General features: G+C 58.5%; 1 pseudogene; it reads right to left on the reverse strand.

Annotated features, from left to right (window-relative positions):
- Nucleotides 1-9,388: 9,388 nt before the first annotated feature.
- LOC144948484 (histone H1 pseudogene) lies at nt 9,389-10,111 on the reverse strand (annotated as a pseudogene).
- Nucleotides 10,112-10,790: the final 679 nt, after the last annotated feature.

A 10,790-nucleotide genomic window follows, 5' to 3' on the forward strand; every position in this document is an offset into this window, starting at 1 on the left:
CGAGAGACATGCGCTCTCAGCTTGCAGCAGCAGCCACCTTTATATCCGAAGCGTGGTGACGTCACCGACCACCCCTGCCCTCCGCGATGGCTCCGCCTTAAACCTTCGACATTTAACCTCTGTGACGAAGAAAACCCTCCACCGTCGTCAAAAACACTTCCGTGACATGTACAATATGCGACGTTTTGGGCAATGACCCTTCTTCGAAGCACTCTGTAATGATATTGGCACACCCGCAGCGAACGCGAGAGGAACGCAATCTGTTGCAAGATTGCACGTGGAGTGAATAATCGGTGTAAGGTCTTGTTTTCAAGTGAACAAGATGAACTAACTTTATAATCGTGTGAAGCTAAACGGCTTCCAACACAATAGTTGAGTGAACGTCACCAACTAGTTCTCCCAAAGTAAGAAAGACATTTATTTTAATAGAGAAGTTTAGATGGTGCACCGCAATGTTTACAAAACAAAAACAAAGTGAAAAGGCGAGAACGAGCGAATGAAGGCAAATTGAGTAAAGCTGTCTGGAATCAATACATTTTTAGACTAAATTCCATATTTGGCACCAGTAACATGATGACGGAATGAAGAGGTGCAACACATAATCAAAATTGGAGGTTCGTCAAGAATGCATCGATTTGAATCTGGATTTAGATTAGAATCGCCAGCGAGAATGCTGACGTCGCTGACATTACTCTGCACCTGTGGGGGTCGCTAGCCCCCGAGATCCCTCCCTCGATAATACTAACGGCCGGACTAACATCATCAATCGCCCCCCCGCTGCTAAGCGAACCGCCGCTAGGCTCCTCACCCAGGGTGTGGGAGCCGTCACCCGAGGATTCCCCTCCACCGCGGGTCCGCGTAGCAGGCATGGATAACCACGCACGCGCACACCCACACACAGCTCTGCACGGCACTCACCCAACCCTGACCGCTCACGTTAGGATCGCGCACCTGTGTTACACACGTCGTGAACGTGCGCGCACACACGCATACAGCTCCACACGCGATACCCACTCCTGCGCCGCTCTGCGCCGCGCTGGCCGCCCACGTTACGATCGCGCACCTTGGGCACGCCGATTACGCACGCCGAGAGCTTACGCAAGTAACGAGCGCACGCAAGCGGGGCACACGCCGACACGACGACTCGTCCCCTCCCCCACTCGCGCGTGCACGTCAACACAAATATCGTACAAGGACGATTCTCCTCTCACACGGCTGCGTAGTCACGCCAACACACCAAAAGTGCTCTCCCCGGGCGTTAACGCACACACCTCCGTACCCGCACAATCGTACAGAGACCACGGCCTTTATGCGTACAACGACCACACACTCGCGAATGCAGTGCACGCTAATACCACGTTCCAAAAACACCCAACAACACGGTTTTGTTACTACGCTCGAGATTTTATTAGCCCTTGCTAACCAACCGAGCCACCCGTGTGTGTGTGCGGGACAGCAAGGCGCTTCTAACCCACACTCTGGTGCCGTGTAGCCCTATTCTATGCTGCGCTCTCTGCTAAACCGCTTTCCTACTCGTCCTTACCCCGAACTAACCCTCTCCTACGGATCCTACCCTCCGCTCTGAGGTGTTGTAAGGCGCGCAACACGATACCGTCTGTAGTCCTTGGTGACCTTGCGGCGCTCAGATCGTCCTGCAGACAATCTAGCGGCTCGCCCGATGACTCCTTCGTCGCTGACCCCGTGTCCAAACTCCAGAAGAAGAGAGTTCCCTACTGCCCCTGCGTTTTCTTTTAAACTATTCACATCAAAGGCTAGGCGCCCCCGTCCCGACCGCCTTGGTCTCTCGACCAATCCTGAGCCTAGGATTTCCCGCTCTTTTGCGATCCCGCCGGCCTTTGAACTTTCGACCAATCAGTCGTCCCGGGTCCTGATCCCAGCTATCTGCCTTGCTGACCCGTGTTTGTGTTTGTATGCGTTTCTAACTGCGGGGCTCTCTGAGCTCGCCATGGTCGTGCGATCTCAAATCCGCCCACGGCGCCGCAGTGTTACTTGGCCTGGGAAGGGTCCTGTCCAATTCCCTGGCCCTGAGAAACCGTGGGGTAACCCCCCTAGGGGGCCCTCGGGTGAAAACTCAGGGTAGGTGACCCGACCACGAGGCCCTACGTGGGTGCGGGTGCGTGTTTATGTGGGGGGGGTGATGGGGGGCAGTGCGGCGGTGGAAGCCGGGCGGCTCCCTGGCTCGGCCGAGCGGCCCCGTCGCTGTGGCACCACATAGCCCCCCGGGGTGCCAGTCCCCGTCCCGGGTTGACTGGAGCACCTCGCCTGGGTTGCCCCCACGAGGTATCGCCGCGGGGTCCGCGGGATTCGCCCGGCCCTTGTGGCTGGCCTCGGGGGTGGCGGCTCCGTCTCCTGGGGCTCCGGCGGTGGTCTCCTCCTCCATTCCAACGGCTCCCCTCGGTCTCTGGCACCTGCGGGCTGGGGAACAAACTCAGAGGCGGTGGGGTTTAAGGGTCGCCGTCCTCGTCGCCCCCGGCCCCGCCCGGGGCCCCTCGGAGCCCGGGGCTCCGTGGGGCCCATATACTGCGCGAGGCCCCCGGGCACGGGGGGTGGGGGGACCCCGGGGTTTCGGGGTACTTGGACGGCGGGGCTCCCCCCCTCGGGGGCTGCTCGCCACGGCTTCAGTCGGCGGATGTTGACCACCATCTCCCGGCCCCTCTCTCCTCCCTGAATCAGCACCGTCCATGGTGAGATCTGCCGTCTCACAATCCAGGGTCCTCGCCAGAAGGTGGTCAGCTTCCCCACCTGTCCGGCACCGACGCGGGGAGTGTACAGCCACACCTCGGAGCCCGCAGTGTAGAAGGGGGGCTCCATACGGGGTCGGGCGCCCTGCTCTTGCCGCTGGTGCGCGGCCTCTCCGTGCGGGTAGGCTCGGCCCCTGGCCCCTCGCAGGGTCTCCAGCAAGTGCTCCACGGGGTGGCTCCCTTCCTCCCGTTGCGGCGGAGGGACACCGAACAGCAGATCTGCGGGCAGGCGAGACTCGCGACCAAACATCATTAGGAACGGGGTCTGTCCTGTAGATGTGTGAACGGCGGTGGTGTAGGCGAACAGGGCATAGGGGAGGTGTTCGTCCCAGTCCTGTTGATTCGCGGCCGCCATGCGTTTAAGCTTCCCGGCCAGAGTCTGGTTCATCCTCTCTACCATCCCGTTCGCCTGGGGGTGATATGCCGTGGTTCGGTCCTTCTGGATCCCGAACTCTCGGCACAGCGCCTGGAATAGTTCGGCCTCGAATTCACTACCCTGGTCGGTAATGACTCGTTCGGGGATCCCGCACTTAAGTACGTAGTTTTCCACGAAGGCCCGGGCCACTACGAGGGCTGTTTTATCCGGGATAGCCACCGCCACGGGGTAGCGGGTGAAGTACTCCACCGCTACAAGAATATATCGGTTGCCCCGGTGGGATCGTGGAAAGGGCCCCTGCAGGTCGATTCCGACCAACTGATTCGTCCGACTGACTCGGAACGGCCTCAGGGGTACCTGGTACCTCGCCGGCTTTTGCCCACACTGCTGACAGGCCCGGCAGCCCTGCACCCAGGCGGCCACATCTTGCGCTAATTTAGGCCAGAGATACTGGCGACGCAGAGTCTCCCGGGTGCTCCGTTCCCCATCATGGCCCCCGAGCGGGTGGTCGTGTACCAGTCGTAGTAGTTGGGGTCGCACATGGGCGGGAACGCAGATGCACCCCGGCTGCCCAGCGTCGGCCAGTTCCCTCACCACCCCGTTTTCTACACACAACCGGGCATACAAACCGCTCCAGGGCCCTGGTAGTGCATCCTTCCTCTCTCGCAGTGCCGCCTCCACCGCCGCCAGATCCGGATCCCGCTGCTGGGTTTGTCGCAGCTGCTCGTCGTCCAAGCCCGGGAAGGCGCAGCCGACATCCTCTTGGATCCGCCCGGTTGGGGTGGGATGATCCGTCTGTCCCCGGGCTCCTTCTGCAGGGGTTCCTGCGGCGCACACTGCACTCTCTCTCGGGGGGGGGAGTTTAGTTTCCGCGCGCTCCTTGGGTTCTGCTGCCTGGCGGCAGCGTCCCCCCGTGAAGCACGGGCAGGCGTCTCCCTCCCTCGTCTCAGCGCGCACCGCGGGCCGTCTTGACAAGGCGTCCGCGTTCGCGTGTGTTCGCCCCGCTCGGTACTCGATCTGCAGGTTGTACTCCTGCAGCTGCGCCAGCCATCGAGCCATCTGCCCCCGCGGTTCCTTGAATGTAAGGAGGAACTGCAGTGCATAATGATCGGTGCGCACACGACATTTCCTGCCGTACAAGTACGGTCGGAACTGTTTACACGCGAAAATTACAGCATACAGTTCCTGACGGGTTACACAATAGTTCAGTTCGGCCCCGCTCAGGGTCCGACTGGCGTATGCGATGACCCGCTCCGTCCCACCCTGCACTTGCGACAGCACCGCGCCCAGCCCACTGCTGCAGGCGTCAGTGTCCAAAATAAAATCGGTGGTGAAATCTGGGAAAGCCAAGGTGGGGGTGTGGGTGAGGTGGTCTTTGAGTGTGGTGAAAGCCGTCTGGCAGGCCTCCGACCACTGATAGGGGTTCTTAGGGGAGGTGAGTTGGGTGAGGGGGCGTGCAATCTCACTGAATCCCTTTACAAATCGACGGTAATAAGTGGCGAGTCCCAAGAATGACCTGATCTCCGTCAGGTTCCTCGGCCGCGGCCAATCCACTACGGCACGCACCTTCTCGGGATCGGTGCTCACCCCTGCCTCGCTGACTCGGTGTCCGAGGTACCCCACCTCGCGTTGCGCAATGTAACACTTACGTGGCTTGAGCTTGAGATGGGCTGCTCGCAGTCGCTGGAATACTTCCCGCAGCCTGGACCAGTGTTCGGACAGCGACCTACTGAACACTATTACGTCGTCCAGGTAAATCAGGCACTGTTCCCACTGCAAGCCCCGCATCACCAACTCCATCAACCGCTGGAACGTCGCGGGCACGTTAGTGAGTCCGAACGGCAACACTCGAAACTCAAACAGGCCCATCGGGGTGGTGAATGCTGTTTTTGGCCGATCCTCCTCCGTCATCTCCACCTGCCAGTAACCGGACGCCAGATCGAGGGTGGAAAAATACCGCGCTCCTGCGAGACTGTCGAAGGTGTCGTCGATGCGTGGGATGGGAAAAGCGTCGCCGAGGGTGACTGCGTTCAATTTTCGGTAATCAACGCAGAACCGAGTCGATCCGTCCTTTTTCGTTACCAGTACCACCGGGGCAGACCAAGGGCTCGCGGAGGGCTGGATTATGTTATCGCGTAGCATATCCGTGACTGCCTCTTTGATCTGGGTCCGTTCAGGCGCGCCCACTCGGTATGCAGGGAGTTTGATGGGTCGGGCTGCACCTGTGTCAATTTGGTGCTTGACCAGGTCGGTCCGGCCCACGTCCGAATCGTGCTCACTGAACACGTCGGCGTACTCCCGCAATAACCCGCGCAGCTGATCGGCCTCCCCCTTAGGTAAGGCTGCCCAAGGCACATGTAACGCATCCTGCAGGGGAACAATCTCGGCTCGGGGGGTCGGGCCGACCCGCCAGGCCAGATCCTGGCTGTCCTCGGGGCGGCCAGGGTCCTCCGCCCAGAGTGCGAACACCGAGTCGTTCGAGTGGCGAGCGTGCAGGGGGTGTACGGTGGCTACCGGGGTGCGTCGTCGTATCATTGCCGGGGTACTGTGTGGGTTAAACACACGTATAAACAGCCGGCCCCCATCTGCGTTTACCAGTGTGGCTGACCCTACCACCCCGTATCGCGATGCCAACTCCGGGTGAGGAGTCAGCATTACCTCGCCCGATGGTCGGTGGGTTGGGTCGGTGGAGAGGGTTGCCACTGGCACCAGCATCTCGGCGAGAGGCCCGATGGTGACGGCCGACACCAGCGTAGCGGCCACGGGTGTGAAGCGTGGGCGATTCGGCTCCTGTCCTAGGAACGGAATCCGCTCCCCGCTGCCCTCCACCGTAGCGCATCGTTGCCGGGGCTGTACGTTAAGTCCCAACTTTTCCAGGAGGTCCGTTCCTGCAATGCACTCGTGGCACAACACACTCGAAACGTAGAATTCCTGTGTGCACACCTGGTTTCCTAGACGGACCTCGAGGGAGACCTTCCCCAGCAACCCCATCCCGGCTCCGCTTGCCGTGTGCAGCGCGCGATCCGGGGCCTGCAGGCAGCCCACGTCCACCCCGAGCATGCTGCAGTGCGCGGCGCTCATGAGAGAGGCCACGGCGCCCGTGTCCAACAGGATCCGGGTGCGCTGCCCGTTCACCTGGCCTTCCACCAGCGACGTGGCTCCCGTTATCCCTGCCACCAGCTCCCGCAGCCAATCGCCCGAGGTCCCTGCGCCCTTGGGTGTTGTCGTTGTAACCTGTTTATGGATCACTCGCTCGCCATTATTATTACAGCTGGTTTGGGTCGGGTCTACGTCGATTTCATCCCCCGGTGGTCCCCTCTCTAGGGGGGGCTTAGTGTTTGACCTATGCATCGGCCTCGCACGGGCGAGCTGAGGGCAGTCCCTCATGAGATGCCCTCGACGGTCGCACACATAACACGTCCTGGGAGGAGTGGCGGCTCTGTGGCGAACTTTCTGCCCACTCCCTCCTCCCCCCGTGCGCTGTTGCTCATACTCTGCTTCTAGTCGGGCTATCCTTCCAGTTAGCCCTCCTACCGTGGAGTCTAGGTCCCCCATTTCGGATCGGATGGTCTCAACGGAGGATTGCAGTTGGGTCATATTTTTATTCGTTTCCTCGCGTACCTGGGTTACTTGGCCGGAGACATCCTTTATACCCATTTGTATACCGGCAACCCATCCCGGGGTTGTCTCGCGGGACACTGGAGGCTCTCTTTCCCGGCCCCTTACCGTCCTCGCGAGCTCCTGTTCCTCCTCCTCGTCTTCCGAGAGCAGGCTCGCAATGGCGCGCTCTCGTCCCAGCCCCCGGAGCTGCGCGCGTTCGCTGTGAATTCTTTCACACTTACGTGCGCGCTCGACAAGGGTGTTAAAGGGAAGACGTGGGCAGCTCATGTCTGGCTGCCACCACGCCGTGCGAGACAGGTACCGCTGGATTTTCTCGGCGGCCAGTTCCTCAATAACATCAGTTGCGTACCCCGGGCGTGCGATCTTTGTTAACTCGCGCACATCCTCGGCGTAATCACGGAGATCTTCGCCAGGTTGGCGACGGCGCGCCTCTAAGGCCGATTTTGCTTCCTCCTCGTCACGTGTGCCAAAACGCTGATCGAGTCGGCGCATCAGCTCCTCTAGCTGTGTCTGTGCGCTCGCGGGTAACGCTTCTACAAAATCGGCTGCCCGCCCATCAAGATTCATATTAAGTTGACGTACTGCCTGCGCGTCCGTCCATCCATTAATTTCCTTGGCCCCTAAGAGATTGCGGGCGAATGCCTTCCACGAAGGGGCCCCCCGGCCGGTAAATATCAGTCTTATTTTAGCGTGAGGTAACGCGGGGGTCCGTACCGCTTCCGACACCAATTTGTGGGGGTCGCTAGCCCCCGAGATCCCTCCCTCGATAATACTAACGGCCGGACTAACATCATCAATCGCCCCCCCGCTGCTAAGCGAACCGCCGCTAGGCTCCTCACCCAGGGTGTGGGAGCCGTCACCCGAGGATTCCCCTCCACCGCGGGTCCGCGTAGCAGGCATGGATAACCACGCACGCGCACACCCACACACAGCTCTGCACGGCACTCACCCAACCCTGACCGCTCACGTTAGGATCGCGCACCTGTGTTACACACGTCGTGAACGTGCGCGCACACACGCATACAGCTCCACACGCGATACCCACTCCTGCGCCGCTCTGCGCCGCGCTGGCCGCCCACGTTACGATCGCGCACCTTGGGCACGCCGATTACGCACGCCGAGAGCTTACGCAAGTAACGAGCGCACGCAAGCGGGGCACACGCCGACACGACGACTCGTCCCCTCCCCCACTCGCGCGTGCACGTCAACACAAATATCGTACAAGGACGATTCTCCTCTCACACGGCTGCGTAGTCACGCCAACACACCAAAAGTGCTCTCCCCGGGCGTTAACGCACACACCTCCGTACCCGCACAATCGTACAGAGACCACGGCCTTTATGCGTACAACGACCACACACTCGCGAATGCAGTGCACGCTAATACCACGTTCCAAAAACACCCAACAACACGGTTTTGTTACTACGCTCGAGATTTTATTAGCCCTTGCTAACCAACCGAGCCACCCGTGTGTGTGTGCGGGACAGCAAGGCGCTTCTAACCCACACTCTGGTGCCGTGTAGCCCTATTCTATGCTGCGCTCTCTGCTAAACCGCTTTCCTACTCGTCCTTACCCCGAACTAACCCTCTCCTACGGATCCTACCCTCCGCTCTGAGGTGTTGTAAGGCGCGCAACACGATACCGTCTGTAGTCCTTGGTGACCTTGCGGCGCTCAGATCGTCCTGCAGACAATCTAGCGGCTCGCCCGATGACTCCTTCGTCGCTGACCCCGTGTCCAAACTCCAGAAGAAGAGAGTTCCCTACTGCCCCTGCGTTTTCTTTTAAACTATTCACATCAAAGGCTAGGCGCCCCCGTCCCGACCGCCTTGGTCTCTCGACCAATCCTGAGCCTAGGATTTCCCGCTCTTTTGCGATCCCGCCGGCCTTTGAACTTTCGACCAATCAGTCGTCCCGGGTCCTGATCCCAGCTATCTGCCTTGCTGACCCGTGTTTGTGTTTGTATGCGTTTCTAACTGCGGGGCTCTCTGAGCTCGCCATGGTCGTGCGATCTCAAATCCGCCCACGGCGCCGCAGTGTTACTTGGCCTGGGAAGGGTCCTGTCCAATTCCCTGGCCCTGAGAAACCGTGGGGTAACCCCCCTAGGGGGCCCTCGGGTGAAAACTCAGGGTAGGTGACCCGACCACGAGGCCCTACGTGGGTGCGGGTGCGTGTTTATGTGGGGGGGGTGATGGGGGGCAGTGCGGCGGTGGAAGCCGGGCGGCTCCCTGGCTCGGCCGAGCGGCCCCGTCGCTGTGGCACCACACACCCAGTTCGAGTGAGGGAGCTGCCACCCGCCCCGCCTGTGTTTATGATTACTGCTTTCGGGCTCGATTACTCCCATCACATCAATGCTTAAAACACATCGAGTGGGTAAAATGTTATACAGTTAATTTGGCGAATGTACGAAACTTATCCAATCTACACAAATCCTCACGATTGAACTGCACCAAGCGTCGAGCTCCTTGATCAGGGCCGAGTCAAGGCGAGCAACCATCCCCACGCCGTAAATGGGTTTGACTTACAGAATATGGCACGCATTCAACAGCAACGTAATACACTGCCATGTGTTAACGATGAACTAATTGAAGCGCAGCAGCACCTGGTTCACTTTTTTTTAACTAAGTGGGTGGCTCTGAAAAGAGCCGTTGAGGTGGAGTGAATCGAGCATCGTCCGATCGGATTCACTTCTTTGGCGCAGTCTTCTTGGGCTTGGCCGCGGCCTTCTTGGGCTTGGCCACCTTGGGTTTGGCGGCCTTGGCCTTGACGGTCTTGGGCTTAGCGACCTTGGGCTTCGCAGCCTTGGGCTTGGCTGGGCTCTTCGCCACCTTCTTGGGCTTAACAGCCGACTTCACCTTTTTGGGGCTCTTGGCCGACTTGGCAGCCGCGGGCTTCTTTGCTTTCTTGGGAGACTTCTTGGGCGCGGTCTTCTTGGCTGCCGCGGGCTTCTTCACCTTCTTGGCTGCCGCGGGCTTTTTAGCTGCGGGCTTTGATGTTGACGACTTGGGCTTCGCCTTTGCGGCAGCCTTTTCCTTGTTGAGTTTGAAAGAGCCAGATGCACCGCTGCCCTTCACTTGCGCCACGGCGTCTTTGGCCACGAGCTTCTTGATGGCCAACTTCACGCGGGCATTGTTCTTCTCCACGTCGTATCCTCCGGCAGCAAGCGACTTTTTGAGCGCAGGAAGAGACACGCCGTTCCTCTCCTTGCTGCTGGCCAGAGCCTTGAGGATGAGCTCGGACACGCTGTTTCCGACCTTCTTGGACTTTGGAGCGGCGCGCTTCTTCTTGGGGCTTTTAGGCGCTGAAGTAGCCGCAGCTGGTGGTTGAGCAGGAGCAGTTTCCGCCATCTCAAAACGTCGCTTTTATTGCCTCGCCTCTTTGAAATCGAAATCAGCGCTCTCACGGATTCAAACCGAGCGTCCTCCAGGCCCGAGGTTATTATAGAAGCGGCGTACTGAATGCGGACGTCGCTGAGATCATCCAGCACTCAGATCTAGTGAGGAAGTTGCCACCATACTCACTGTGTTTATCACGCCTGCCTTTGGGCTCGATTACTCCCGTAACGTTCATACTTACATGCATATAGTTGATACATTATCACGAAGATCACTTCTTTAATGTACGTTACTTATGCAATATACGACAATGCTCACGATATAAATTATAATTCAAAACAAGTGAACAACCAACATTTGGGAGACATTGTTCGGTCAGGGCGAGATATGATGATTGTCGTTTTTCAAAAGTGTTAATGATGAACACTATTTAAAACACACTCGAATGTTTTGCAAGACAAGATGCTTCAACAGACTACTCATATTTAATTCCAACGAAATATTTTCTATTTAAGTTTTGCCTCGCGCGCTCGCGATTCCTCCTCTCGCGCTATGGTGAGGACTGCGCGCCATGCCAACCGTCCCTTGTCACCGAACTTTTAACTGGACGTTTTAATCGAACTTTGAAATTAATAAATATATGCATTTTCAGATGGACAACAAACTGAAGAAAATTACTCAAAATTAACCGACATTAA

This window comes from Lampetra fluviatilis, chromosome 3 (genome assembly GCF_964198595.1).
Source record: "Lampetra fluviatilis chromosome 3, kcLamFluv1.1, whole genome shotgun sequence".
Lineage (NCBI taxonomy): Eukaryota > Metazoa > Chordata > Hyperoartia > Petromyzontiformes > Petromyzontidae > Lampetra > Lampetra fluviatilis.